At 40.0% G+C, this 11,092-nt stretch overlaps 1 long non-coding RNA gene across 1 annotated transcript in view; it reads right to left on the reverse strand.

Annotated features, from left to right (window-relative positions):
* LOC135214575 (uncharacterized) overlaps nt 1-10,618 on the reverse strand; it is a 73,589-nt gene extending 62,971 nt beyond the window's left edge. Inside the window, exons 1-2 of the long non-coding RNA XR_010314413.1 lie at nt 10,490-10,618; nt 9,094-9,192 (exon numbers count right to left, since the gene is read on the reverse strand). This is a non-coding gene — a long non-coding RNA (uncharacterized LOC135214575). The remainder of the gene's footprint in view (nt 1-9,093; nt 9,193-10,489) is intronic.
* Nucleotides 10,619-11,092: the final 474 nt, after the last annotated feature.

Raw genomic sequence — 11,092 nt, forward strand, 5'->3', positions numbered from 1 at the left:
TATTTGGTGTGGATGCCATGTCGCTCACTGGCAAAGCTCCTCTGGCTGATTTGGGATTGCTGCGTCTCTACTGCATGCATGACTGGCCATGCTCCGGCAGGATGGACTGTTGGGGGCAGACATTGTCTGTCCGGACATGACGGTGGTGGTCGGCTCCCTGTTGCACGTATTCTGCCAGGCATGATGAGCATAGAGATGTGGAATCCTTTGTCGGCTAGGATAAATGGCTGTGCTCATGCAAGGTGGGCAGTGTCTCATCTCAAATACTTGTGGCAGTGGTCACCTTGCATGAGTGCAGTCAGGCAGCCCAAGGACATCAAATATGTGGTGTAGATCACATGTCGCTCACTGGCTTAGCTGATCTGGCTGATTTGGGATTGCTGAGTCTCTACAGCTTGCATGACTGGCCATGCTCAGGCAGGGTAGGCTTTTGGGGGCAAACATTGTATGTCCACACAGACCTGTGGCGGTAGGCTCCCTATTGCACGGATGCGGTCAGGCATGACAAGCATAGAGATGTGGAATCCTATGTCAGCTACGATGAATGACCGTGCTCATGCATGGTGGGCAGTGTCTCGTCCCAAATACTTGTGGCAGTGGTGACCATGCATGAGTGCAGTCAGGCATTATGGGCAGTCAAAGGTCCTCAAATATGTGATGTGGATGCCATGTCGCTCACTGGCGTAGCTGCTCTGGCTGATTTGGGATTGCTGTGTCTCCACTGCTTGCATGACTAGCCATGCTCCAGCAGGGTAGGCTGTTAGGAGCAGATATTGACTGTCTGCACATGCTGGTGGCAGTAAGCTACGTGCACAGATGCAGTCAGGCATGACAAGTATAGAGATGTGGAATGCTATGTCGGCTAGGATGAATGGCCATGCTTATGCAGGGTGGGGAGTGTCTCTTGCCAAATGATGGTGCCAGTGGTCACCTTGCATGAAGTACAGTCAGGCATTATGGGCAGTCCAATGTCCTCAAATATGTGGTGTGGATGCCATGTCGCTCACTGGCGTACCTGCTCTGGCTGATTTGGGATTCCTGTATCTCTACTTCCATGACTAGCCATGCTCCGGCAGGGTGGACTGTTGGGGGCACACATTGTCTGCCTGCACAGGCTGATGGCGGTATGCTCCTTGCACGGATGCGGTCGGGCATGACGCGCATAAAAATGTGGAATCACATGTTGGATAAGATGAATGGCCATGCTCATGCAGGGTGGGCAGTGTCTCATCCCAAATGATTGTGGCAGTGGTCCCTTTGCATGGAGTACAGTCAGGCATTATGGGCAGTCCAAGGTCCTCAAATGTGTATTGTGGATGCCATGTTGCTCACTGACGTAGCTACTCTGGTTGGCTTGGGAATGCTGTGTCTCGACTGCTTGCATGACTGTCTATACTCCTGCAGGGTGGGCTGTTGGGTGCAGACATTGTCTGTCTGCATAGGCCAATGGCGGTAGGCTCCTTGCACGGATGCGGTCGGGCATGATGAGCATTGAGATGTGGAATCCTATGTCAGTTAGGATGAATGGCTGTGCTCATGCAGGGTGGGCAGTGTCTCATCCCAAATGCTGGTGGCAGTGGTTACCTTGCATGGAGAATATGGGCAGTCCGAGGTCCTCAAATATGTGGTGTGGATGCCATGTCGTCGCTCACTGGCGTAGCTGCTCAGGCTGATTTGGGATTGCTGCGTCTCTACTGCTTGCATGACTGGCCATGTTCCGGCAGGGTGGACTGTTGGCGGCAGATATTGTCTGTCCGCATATGCCAGTATTGGTAGGCTCCTTGCACGGATGCAGTCGGCACGACAAGCATTCTAGTCTTGAGGGCTCCGTGCAATTTAGCGTTCGTTATACAAGCCAATCCAGCTTTTTGATTACCATAATTAGGCGTCTCATAAACTATAATATACAGAACAATTGTTCACATGATTTAGCTACAGGCACCAACCTTACCAAAACCATATTATAAATATTGTTATTATAACTATTGAAAAGCATATAGAGAGTTCTAAGGATGTTCCAATGCTATATTTACATATACTAGCAAACTTACCCATCTACGATGGGTGATAAAATACGGGTGCAGAAGTGAAAAATTTATATATACTATTTGTTCAGCAATATTAAAATAAGGGCGATTTTTATACATACCTACTACAGAACCTCTTTGTACACAATATTATCAGTTTGTCCACAACTTAATTTCAAGTTGGCAGAGTCAGTTGCTCTGCTCATCGCCACATACAGTTGGCCATGTGTGAACAAGGGTGACGGCAGAAACACACCAACACGATCCAAAGTCTGGCCCTGCGACTTGTTTGCAATGAATGAGAAGGCCAGGTTGATGGGAAACTGCCTGCGCTGTAACTGGAACTGAAACTGGTTGTCCGAAGACATCAGAGGAATCCGGGGGATGTACAGACGTTTGCCCTTGTGAGGGCCCGTTGCTATCATTGCTTGGATGACGTGGGAGTTTAGCTCCATAACGGTGTACCTCCTTCCGTTGCAATGTCCATTGGCAGGATCAAAATTCCGAAGCAACATTACCGGGCAGTACTTCTTCATCGTTATTTTGTGCACTGGCAGTCCCGATGGATTTAAGTTATTCAAAAAATCTTGCGGATATAGAAGATAATTTTCATCTTCTATTGTGTCCAAGCTGAAATATTCGCAACTTTCTCCGGGGAGGTTGTACAGAAATTATGTATGAAAATTCATAAAGTAACTAAGTCTACGGAAATAACCAGCCTCGTTTCACAGCCAGAAACAGCTCCGTTTCAGGGAATCCCTTCTCACCCCCACCCCCTACAAAAGAAGGGGGGTAGGTTGGATGAAACCCCATTACAAACCATCTTAGGGGTCCCCACCATAACCCTGCCAAGTTTCATGCCCATATGACCAGCCGTTTGGCCATGATTGAACGACAGACAGACAGAAATTACGCCCATTATAGTGTGATGATATCAATAGACTTTTATTCTCCAATTTAATCGAAGAAGAAGTTACTGAAATCATGTTTTGTTATTTGCTTTCATGTGAACTAATGAACGCAAGAGCACGTGTCTCACATAAGTAAATTTCTGACTCACATCGGAACCGAACCCCGCCCTTTCAAATGTGACTCAAGTGGTAACTCGCTGGTGTCTGGTTAGAGAGACTGGGGTTCGGTCCTGCAGTGAGTAGAAAAAAGAAAAAAATATATGTATATTATATGTATGTATGTATGTATGTATGTATGATGTATGTATGTAAATATATATATATATATATCATATATATATATATATATATATATATATATTATTAAAAAAATATATGACTAACTTGATCACCAAATATATAAAATATATAAAACTTGGTACTTTGGTACTTTGTGTATAAACAAAAGTAGTAGGATAGTAGAAGATGCAATGTCGCATGGTTTAAATTACATTATATATAATATATATATATATATATATATATAATATATATATAATATATATAAATATATTAATATAAAGGTAATGCCACTGAGGAATATATATATATATATATATATATATATATATATATATATTATATATATATATATATATATATATATATATATAGTATGTATGTGTGTGTGTGTAATATAACCATTTGACATTGCATCTTCTACTGTCCTACTATTGGCTACCAGCGTAACCTTTCCCCCAAATGAAAGCCAGAGACAGACAGACAGACAGACTAAGCGCTATTCATCTTCAAATGCCAGGAAATCCATGCAGTAAGTTTAAAGAGTAAGCGAGCCCTCTAACTCTCCAGTACACCCCCTTCCCCAACGTCGCCCTTACCACCACCACCACAAACAAACCCCCACCCAGCCCCCACCCCCACTCCCACAAACAAGCCGCCGAGGGGGTTGAGCTAATGTAGTCAGAAAGGAAGACCAGAATAAATAGGAATGTCACTGCCAACGAAAAGGGGGAAGCTGGACATGTTGAGTAAGTAACCAGTTCATCACAAACTTTATATATAAGTTCACTCTTTCCCACAGGCACATGGAAAAATGGGTGGGGAGGGAGGGAGGGAGGAGATTGGAATAGCGACAGTGACACAAGTTCATTATTATCATCATTATTATTCCGAAGGATGATGTGAATACTGAACGCAAATAAATTCGTAATAGGTTCTGATATTGCATTATCCGTTTGAACGGATTATCAAAGGCATACTGTGTGTGTCATGTTTTTTCTCTTCTCTCTATCTCTCTCATACAGGCGAGTTCTGTATATTCAACCAGGGATAGAGAGAGGATACTGGGAGAGATATTCTGAAATTTACATTGGCATCTGTGGTGCTTCACAGTATAAGTCTATCATTTTTAGGTGGTTTATGAATATATATACACAGTATATATAATCTTATATATATTATATAATATATTTTATATATATTATATATTATTAAAAATATATATATTATATATTATATATAGTAATACTGTGTATATATTCATAAACCACCTAAAAATGATAGACTTATACTGTGAAGCACCACAGATGCCAATGTAAATTTCAAAATATTTATATAATGAGAATGAGCACAAAGTTCATAACACTGTCATAAAAGTAACTACATATATAAAACTTTATTTTCCCAAACTGTATACACCGGTCTCTTTAAACTACGACAAATACTTAAAAAAAACCAAAAACAACCAAAGTTTTAAAAGTATCCAAACGCCTTCACGGCAGCACTGCCGTTCTTGAATGATCGGAGAAAATAAGTATAGCCGTATATACATCACATTTCTCCCTCAAAAAAAAAAAAAAAAAAAAAAAAAAAAAAAAAAAAAAAAAACTGAATGACAAAGCCACCAGACGATTTGGCTGAGTCATGGTGACTCTCCTTTTGACTGTATAGCCTGATAAGACTCGGTATTAAGAAGCAAATGGATTGGGTTTCAAATCGGCGTCATGGTACGATGGCCCTTGCATGAGCACAAGCAACTCCTCTCTCTCTCTCTCTCTCTCTCTCTCTCCCCGATGTAACTGCATGTTAAAGAGAGTGCCTATTAGCATTTAATATAGCATTCAGAAAGTCAACGACCCTATGGTTTTCATAAGTGCAATGTTTCTAAACGGAGTTTAAGGTTAAAAGATGTAAACATTACTTTCTCAGAGATGATACGAAACAAAACCCCATTCTTGCCTGACGGGAACTTTCGCGCAAAATGTTTGGGAACCTTCAAACATATACCAGTGCTCAACTTAGCCAATGTTTCCAAACAGGGAAAAGGTTAGCCGTACGAATATCCTGAGCGCCTCAATGGCGTGATCGGTGAGGTCCTGACCTGCCACCTCGGTGACAGCGAGTTCGATTTTCAGGCATTCCATTGAGGAGTTAGAGATGTGTATTTCTGGTGATGGAAGTTCACTCTCGACGTGGTTCGGAAGTCACGTAAAGCCGTTGATCCCGTTGCTGAATAACCCCTGGTTCTATGCAACGTAAAAACACCATACAAACAAACAAACAAATATCCTGAGCTTAAATGTTATAGACAGTATCATAACTTTACGTTAGGAAGTCAAGTAAGCGTGAGGGTTCATCTGTTCAATTCTGTTTATCATTATTTAACAAGGAAAGCTATACAACGTTGAGAGAATAATATATACATATATATATGTGTGTGTGTTTTGCCAATATATATATATATATATATATATATATATATATATATATATATATATATATATTACATTATAAGCACGTATCTGCATTCATATTTAACTAAACCTCTAAGAATTAAGACTTAAATCAACAATGAGAGCACATTCCCCAAGTCGCAAATTCAAGATGAAAAGAAAAATGCAAATACTCCGGGACAAAAAAGAAAGAAAAACCAGAGAAATACAAAGAAACAATCTGGGGGAAACGTACACACATACACAATTTTGCTCACTTGGCGAGAGGAAGTGGGTTTACGGGACCGTAAAGGATCGGTCTCCCATAACAGGAAACGGGATTCAGCATTGCCAGCCGATGGAACTCGATTCTGTAATAAGACCGTCAGCTGACTCGAAACTGAGACCGTATGGCTCGCGCGCAAAAGAAATAGTACGCGAAGACGAATTCCGTCCGCGCGAGAAATTGGGTTGATTGGTGAGCTGTGGACATTGTGACGAGTAAGGAATGGTACATATTATTTATATAGTTTGATTTTAAATCACGAAAAAAGAAAAAAGTTATGATAATACGAACTAAATTACAGCCTCATGGGAAAATTGAAACACTGGAGAGAGAGAGAGAGAGAGAGAGAGAGAGAGAGAGAGAGAGAGAGAGAGAGACGTTTAAAGGTTAATAATCCAAATTTTGTGTGTATATATACACACTCAGCCTCCTATTATTACCATATACAGTAATTGCAACATGCGAGTTAGTTCATTTCCGTGTGTGTACTCTGGTATGCGTTTTTAGCGTGTGACCTCTTATTACAATAATATTGGCACCAAATAAAATAATCTATTTTTATTTACTAAAATAAAAACTGCACGATTTTGTCAAATCTCGTAAGATTAGTTTCGACCGTTTCCTGAAATTGTTCATGAGAATTTATTCAACAATAAATCTTTCACAAACGCGGGTGCTCACAGACTTGCATGTATAATGGAGCACTCTTTAACGTAGCCTGCAATAAGAAAAGGGCTTTGTTCACCAGGGGGAGGCTCTCTCTCTCTCTCTCTAAGTTTTCAGTTACTATCCCCCCCTCCCCCACGACCCTCGCAATCTCTTTCTTTTATCGTTTGTTTACATACTTCGTGTATGACATCTCCACCTTTCCACCCCATCCCATCTCCGCGTCCGTGGACTCAGATCTCTCTCTCTCTCTCTCTCTCTCTCTCTCTCTCCATCGCTTCGCCTCCACAATCGGAGGTCTCCTCTTCAGCTTCTCCTTTTCTGCTCTCTGATTTATCCCTGCATCCATCCCCTCCCCTCCTTTATCGCTTCTCTCCTCTTTTACCACTCAATCCTTCAACCTTTCTCTCCTCACCTTCCCTGCTTCACTATTACCCCTCCTTCTCTCTCTCTCTCTCTCTCTATTTTTATTTTTCCCCCTCCTTCCATTTTTCTCTCAATGTTCTTTGATTCTTTTCCGCCCACTTACCGTTTTGTCTGATTTCCTCCCTTTTGTTCACTCCCATTTCGGCTCAATCGTTCGCTCCCAAAACGTTTCCTGTTCTCTCTCTCTCTCTCTCTCCCTTTCCGTAATTTGCGGTAATGTAATCGACGTCATCGTTGCAATTTATGGTTATGGATTTACAGCGGTCTGTCAATCCCGACGGGTGTGACAACGGATTTATCCTGTCCCTTTTACGAAGCGTTGTTTGTTTCCGTCAAAGAATGCATGTTCGGTTGGTTGTTCTACTTTAGACTTCGATGCCGTTTTTTCTTTTTTTAGCTTGTGTTGCGCAGATTCTGGATGCTAGGGAATGTGTTTCGTTTCTTTTACTTTGAATAATTATAAAAATTTTATCATCAAAATATTTGGAGACGTAATCTGTTCATTCTCTCGTCTATTTAAAAAGTTATTTTGTGCTTACCACCATATTTCGCCTTTTTTCCAATACCTTGTTACTTCATAAGCCTACCAACCTCACTTTAACCCAGTTAATCCCACCCAAACCTCATATTGAAATTAAGTAACTTAATCAAAAACCAAAAATAAAAAAGATGATAGTAATAAAACTTTGTCCGGCTCCCCAAACCTTACCATTGTTACCCTTTGTGATTTACATTGTCCAGCAGCGTCTCTTCATTCGTCCTTCTCTTTGGGATCTCGTTTCCCTCTTGGAGGACCGGCTGTGTGTGTGTGTGTGTGTGTGTCTTTGGATGGTTATGTGGTTGACTGACTGAATACAAAGACTCGAAACAAGGAGATTGTGGTGGACATCTAAAGTCTCTCTCCCCTTACCCTTCCTTTCTCACCTGGTGCTGTTTCTCCTCCTCCTCCTCCTCCTCCTCCTACCACCTCTCTCCCTCCCCCTGTACTACATAACTGGTTCGCTCCCTGACTGAAGGGTCAGTGTGTACTAAGGAAGAAACTGCTTAATATAGTGTTTTGTGTATTGATGTCGTTAATATTTTACTGCTTGCTTCAGCTGTTGAGGTTGTCGATAATACTCTTTACTCGGGTATTATACACAGGACATATATCACATAAACTAAACTAGGCTGCTTTTCCTCACATATAAATTTGGCTGCGTTTTCGTTTCAAACCTTATTGCTTTTAATGCATATCGTAGGAAAATGCTTTTTACTGACAGTTGCTGGAACGGATGAAGTATTTTCAGGAGTCATTAACAAAACTCTGAACGGCAATCATAATGATACTTCTAGCTAGAGGGAAAAAAAAAAAACTACCATAGAGCGAAAATAATTTTAACATGATTTGTTGTACTCCAATTTCTTAAAGCTAATATTTGGAATAAATCTCTAATGTTCGCCTGTAAAATTTCATCATCTACTGATCAATCGTCTCCGTCACATTCGTTTCAAGGGGATAAGCCAAAGATTATTGGCCACTTGGCAGCCTTAGCCGTTCTTCTACTTGAACTGAACTGAACTGAACTGAACAGAATACAGAATTTAGGCCAAACGCAACGTAGTTGCATTAATGAATCAACTGCTGGGAAAGGATGGAAAGTAAGATGGAAGAAAGAGAATATGAAAAGGGGATACAGTAAAAGGAACCAAAGGGGCACTAGGGCCCTAAAGTACGCTGCAAAGAACCTTGATTAATATTAGCCTACAGTGCACCGCATGCATGAGGTACACTGACACTATTATATATATATATATATATATATATATATATATATATATATATATATAGTATATTGCTCAGAGAAGCAACATCAATTATCTCAAAGTCCTAATCGTCTTTGCGAATTCATGTATACCCTTTGTTTATCAAATGTGCAAAACTGGTCAGTAAAGAAGTTTTCTTTCACATTCGGTGGTAAAATAAATAAAAAAATTGAGTATTACAAGAAACAAATAAACAGATCAGAGTTTGGAGGTGAATAGATGTAATGTCTTTTATGTAAAACACAAAGTATTTTTCCTACCTTCTTTCTAAGCTGGCCTAATGCTTGCAGGGGTTTTTTGCTCCATGGCGCAGCCCGTTACAAATATCTGTAACCTTCTCGAAACCTTCGAAGTTGTTCCTGTAATAAAAGAATGAATTTAATTAATAATGTATAGACGCGCCTGTTTTTGTATATGCATGCCTCCCTCCCTCTTTCTCTTTCTCTCTCTCTATCTATCTCTCTCTCTCTCTCTCTCTCGCTCTCTCTCTAAATATATATATAATATATATATATATATATATATATATATATATATATATATATATAATGTGTGTGTGTGCAATTGTAACAGCCACAATGCCCTCTTAACTTCTTGAATGCTTTGCTCTTTTTTGGATGCGCTTGTCACTACAAAGTCTGAAGATACAGTTCAAAGAAATTTGAAGAATAAATTTCTCAAATTTCTTTGAACTTGATCTTCAGGCTTTGTAGTGACAAGCGCACTCAAAAAAAGAGCAAAACATTCAAGAAGTTGAGGGCATTGGGGCTGTTATAATTGCAAATGTATCTGATAAAAAACAAAAAAAAAGTGGCCAGTAGATTCTACACACACACACACACACATATATATATACAGCTATATATATATATATATATATATATATATATATATATATATATATATATATATATATTTACAATAAACTTGGATGCTAATTTGTGTAATACGATTTCTGAGTTGCAACGAAGATAGCGAAAATGATTATGCCCGTCACTTCAGTCGCTTTATAACCATTATCGCCACAGTGCAGAGGAACTTAAACCTCCTGAATTTTTCAACACGGCAGCTCCAATTCTTGACTTTATTCCCCGAGAAATCTTGCTGCCTCATCTTTACTTTTTGCCCGAGTTTTCAATGACCCGAAGATTTTATCTGCTCTTTTTACACCTTGGATTAAGCTCTGATGATAACACTTCATAAAATTAAGCCTTAATTTAGGTTACATGAAGCGTGTCAGAATATGAGAGAGTATTACAGCTTTTTTTTTATCTTTTTTTTTTTACTCAAGCATGGCAAAAATCGTTGTGGTTGGGAACTCTACCGCCTGCTCTGATGCGCCATTCTATATACTGTGCAATAAATGAAACATATCTAAAAAGAGAAAAATGTTGCTGCTGGTGTTTCAGTAGTTTCCCACACATACTAAACATTTGAATATACAGGCTGTACACAGCTTACACGGCTGCACATGCAAATACACACTACTCGTGTATATGTATATATATATATATATATATATATATATATATATATATATATATATATATATATATATGTGTGTGTGTGTGTGTGTGTGTGTGTGTGTGTGTGTGTGTGTGTGTGTCTGTGACAGTAAGAAAAAACATATTGGGCAGAAAGAATCCCAAGTAATACCTTAATCGTCCATATTATGCGGTACAAATCATTGGCAACCTGCCATCAAGCACTCGAACTCCTCCCATGTAGCAATAAAACCATCATCACGGACACCAACTTCGGGAGAAGAACCACCACAAACTGAGAACAGAATAGAGCAGTAAATCGGGAACATGAACGGAAAGGAAACATAGATAAGGAGAATCAACATCTGAATTTCCATCATGGTCACACCCTCACAGAAGATACTTTCTCTTACCTAACTAACCATTCCTCACGCATCAGCCCTCAAACCGGTTCCAGCCCCCAACCCCCACAGTCAGTCTTCAGGCGCTGTCACACTAGCAATATTTCAGTCTACTTTCCATAAAGTCGACGTCATAATGCGCTCTGCTCGTCACACACGTTCTTCCAAGAGTGTTTTAAAACAAATATACGTAACCGAAAGCAATCTGTAATAGTGGGTCGTGCTGTTATGAGTTTATTGATATTGCCTAGAACGAAAAAAAAAGTCTGGTTTCGGTCATGGTAAAATGACGTGAAAATGATAGCGTTATTACAGACTAGTAAAGTAACTGACCATGGAAGGCGAGCTAACCACGAAGAACTGGATTAGGCAGG

The sequence above is a fragment of the Macrobrachium nipponense genome, chromosome 46 (genome assembly GCF_015104395.2).
Source record: "Macrobrachium nipponense isolate FS-2020 chromosome 46, ASM1510439v2, whole genome shotgun sequence".
Classification (NCBI taxonomy): domain Eukaryota; kingdom Metazoa; phylum Arthropoda; class Malacostraca; order Decapoda; family Palaemonidae; genus Macrobrachium; species Macrobrachium nipponense.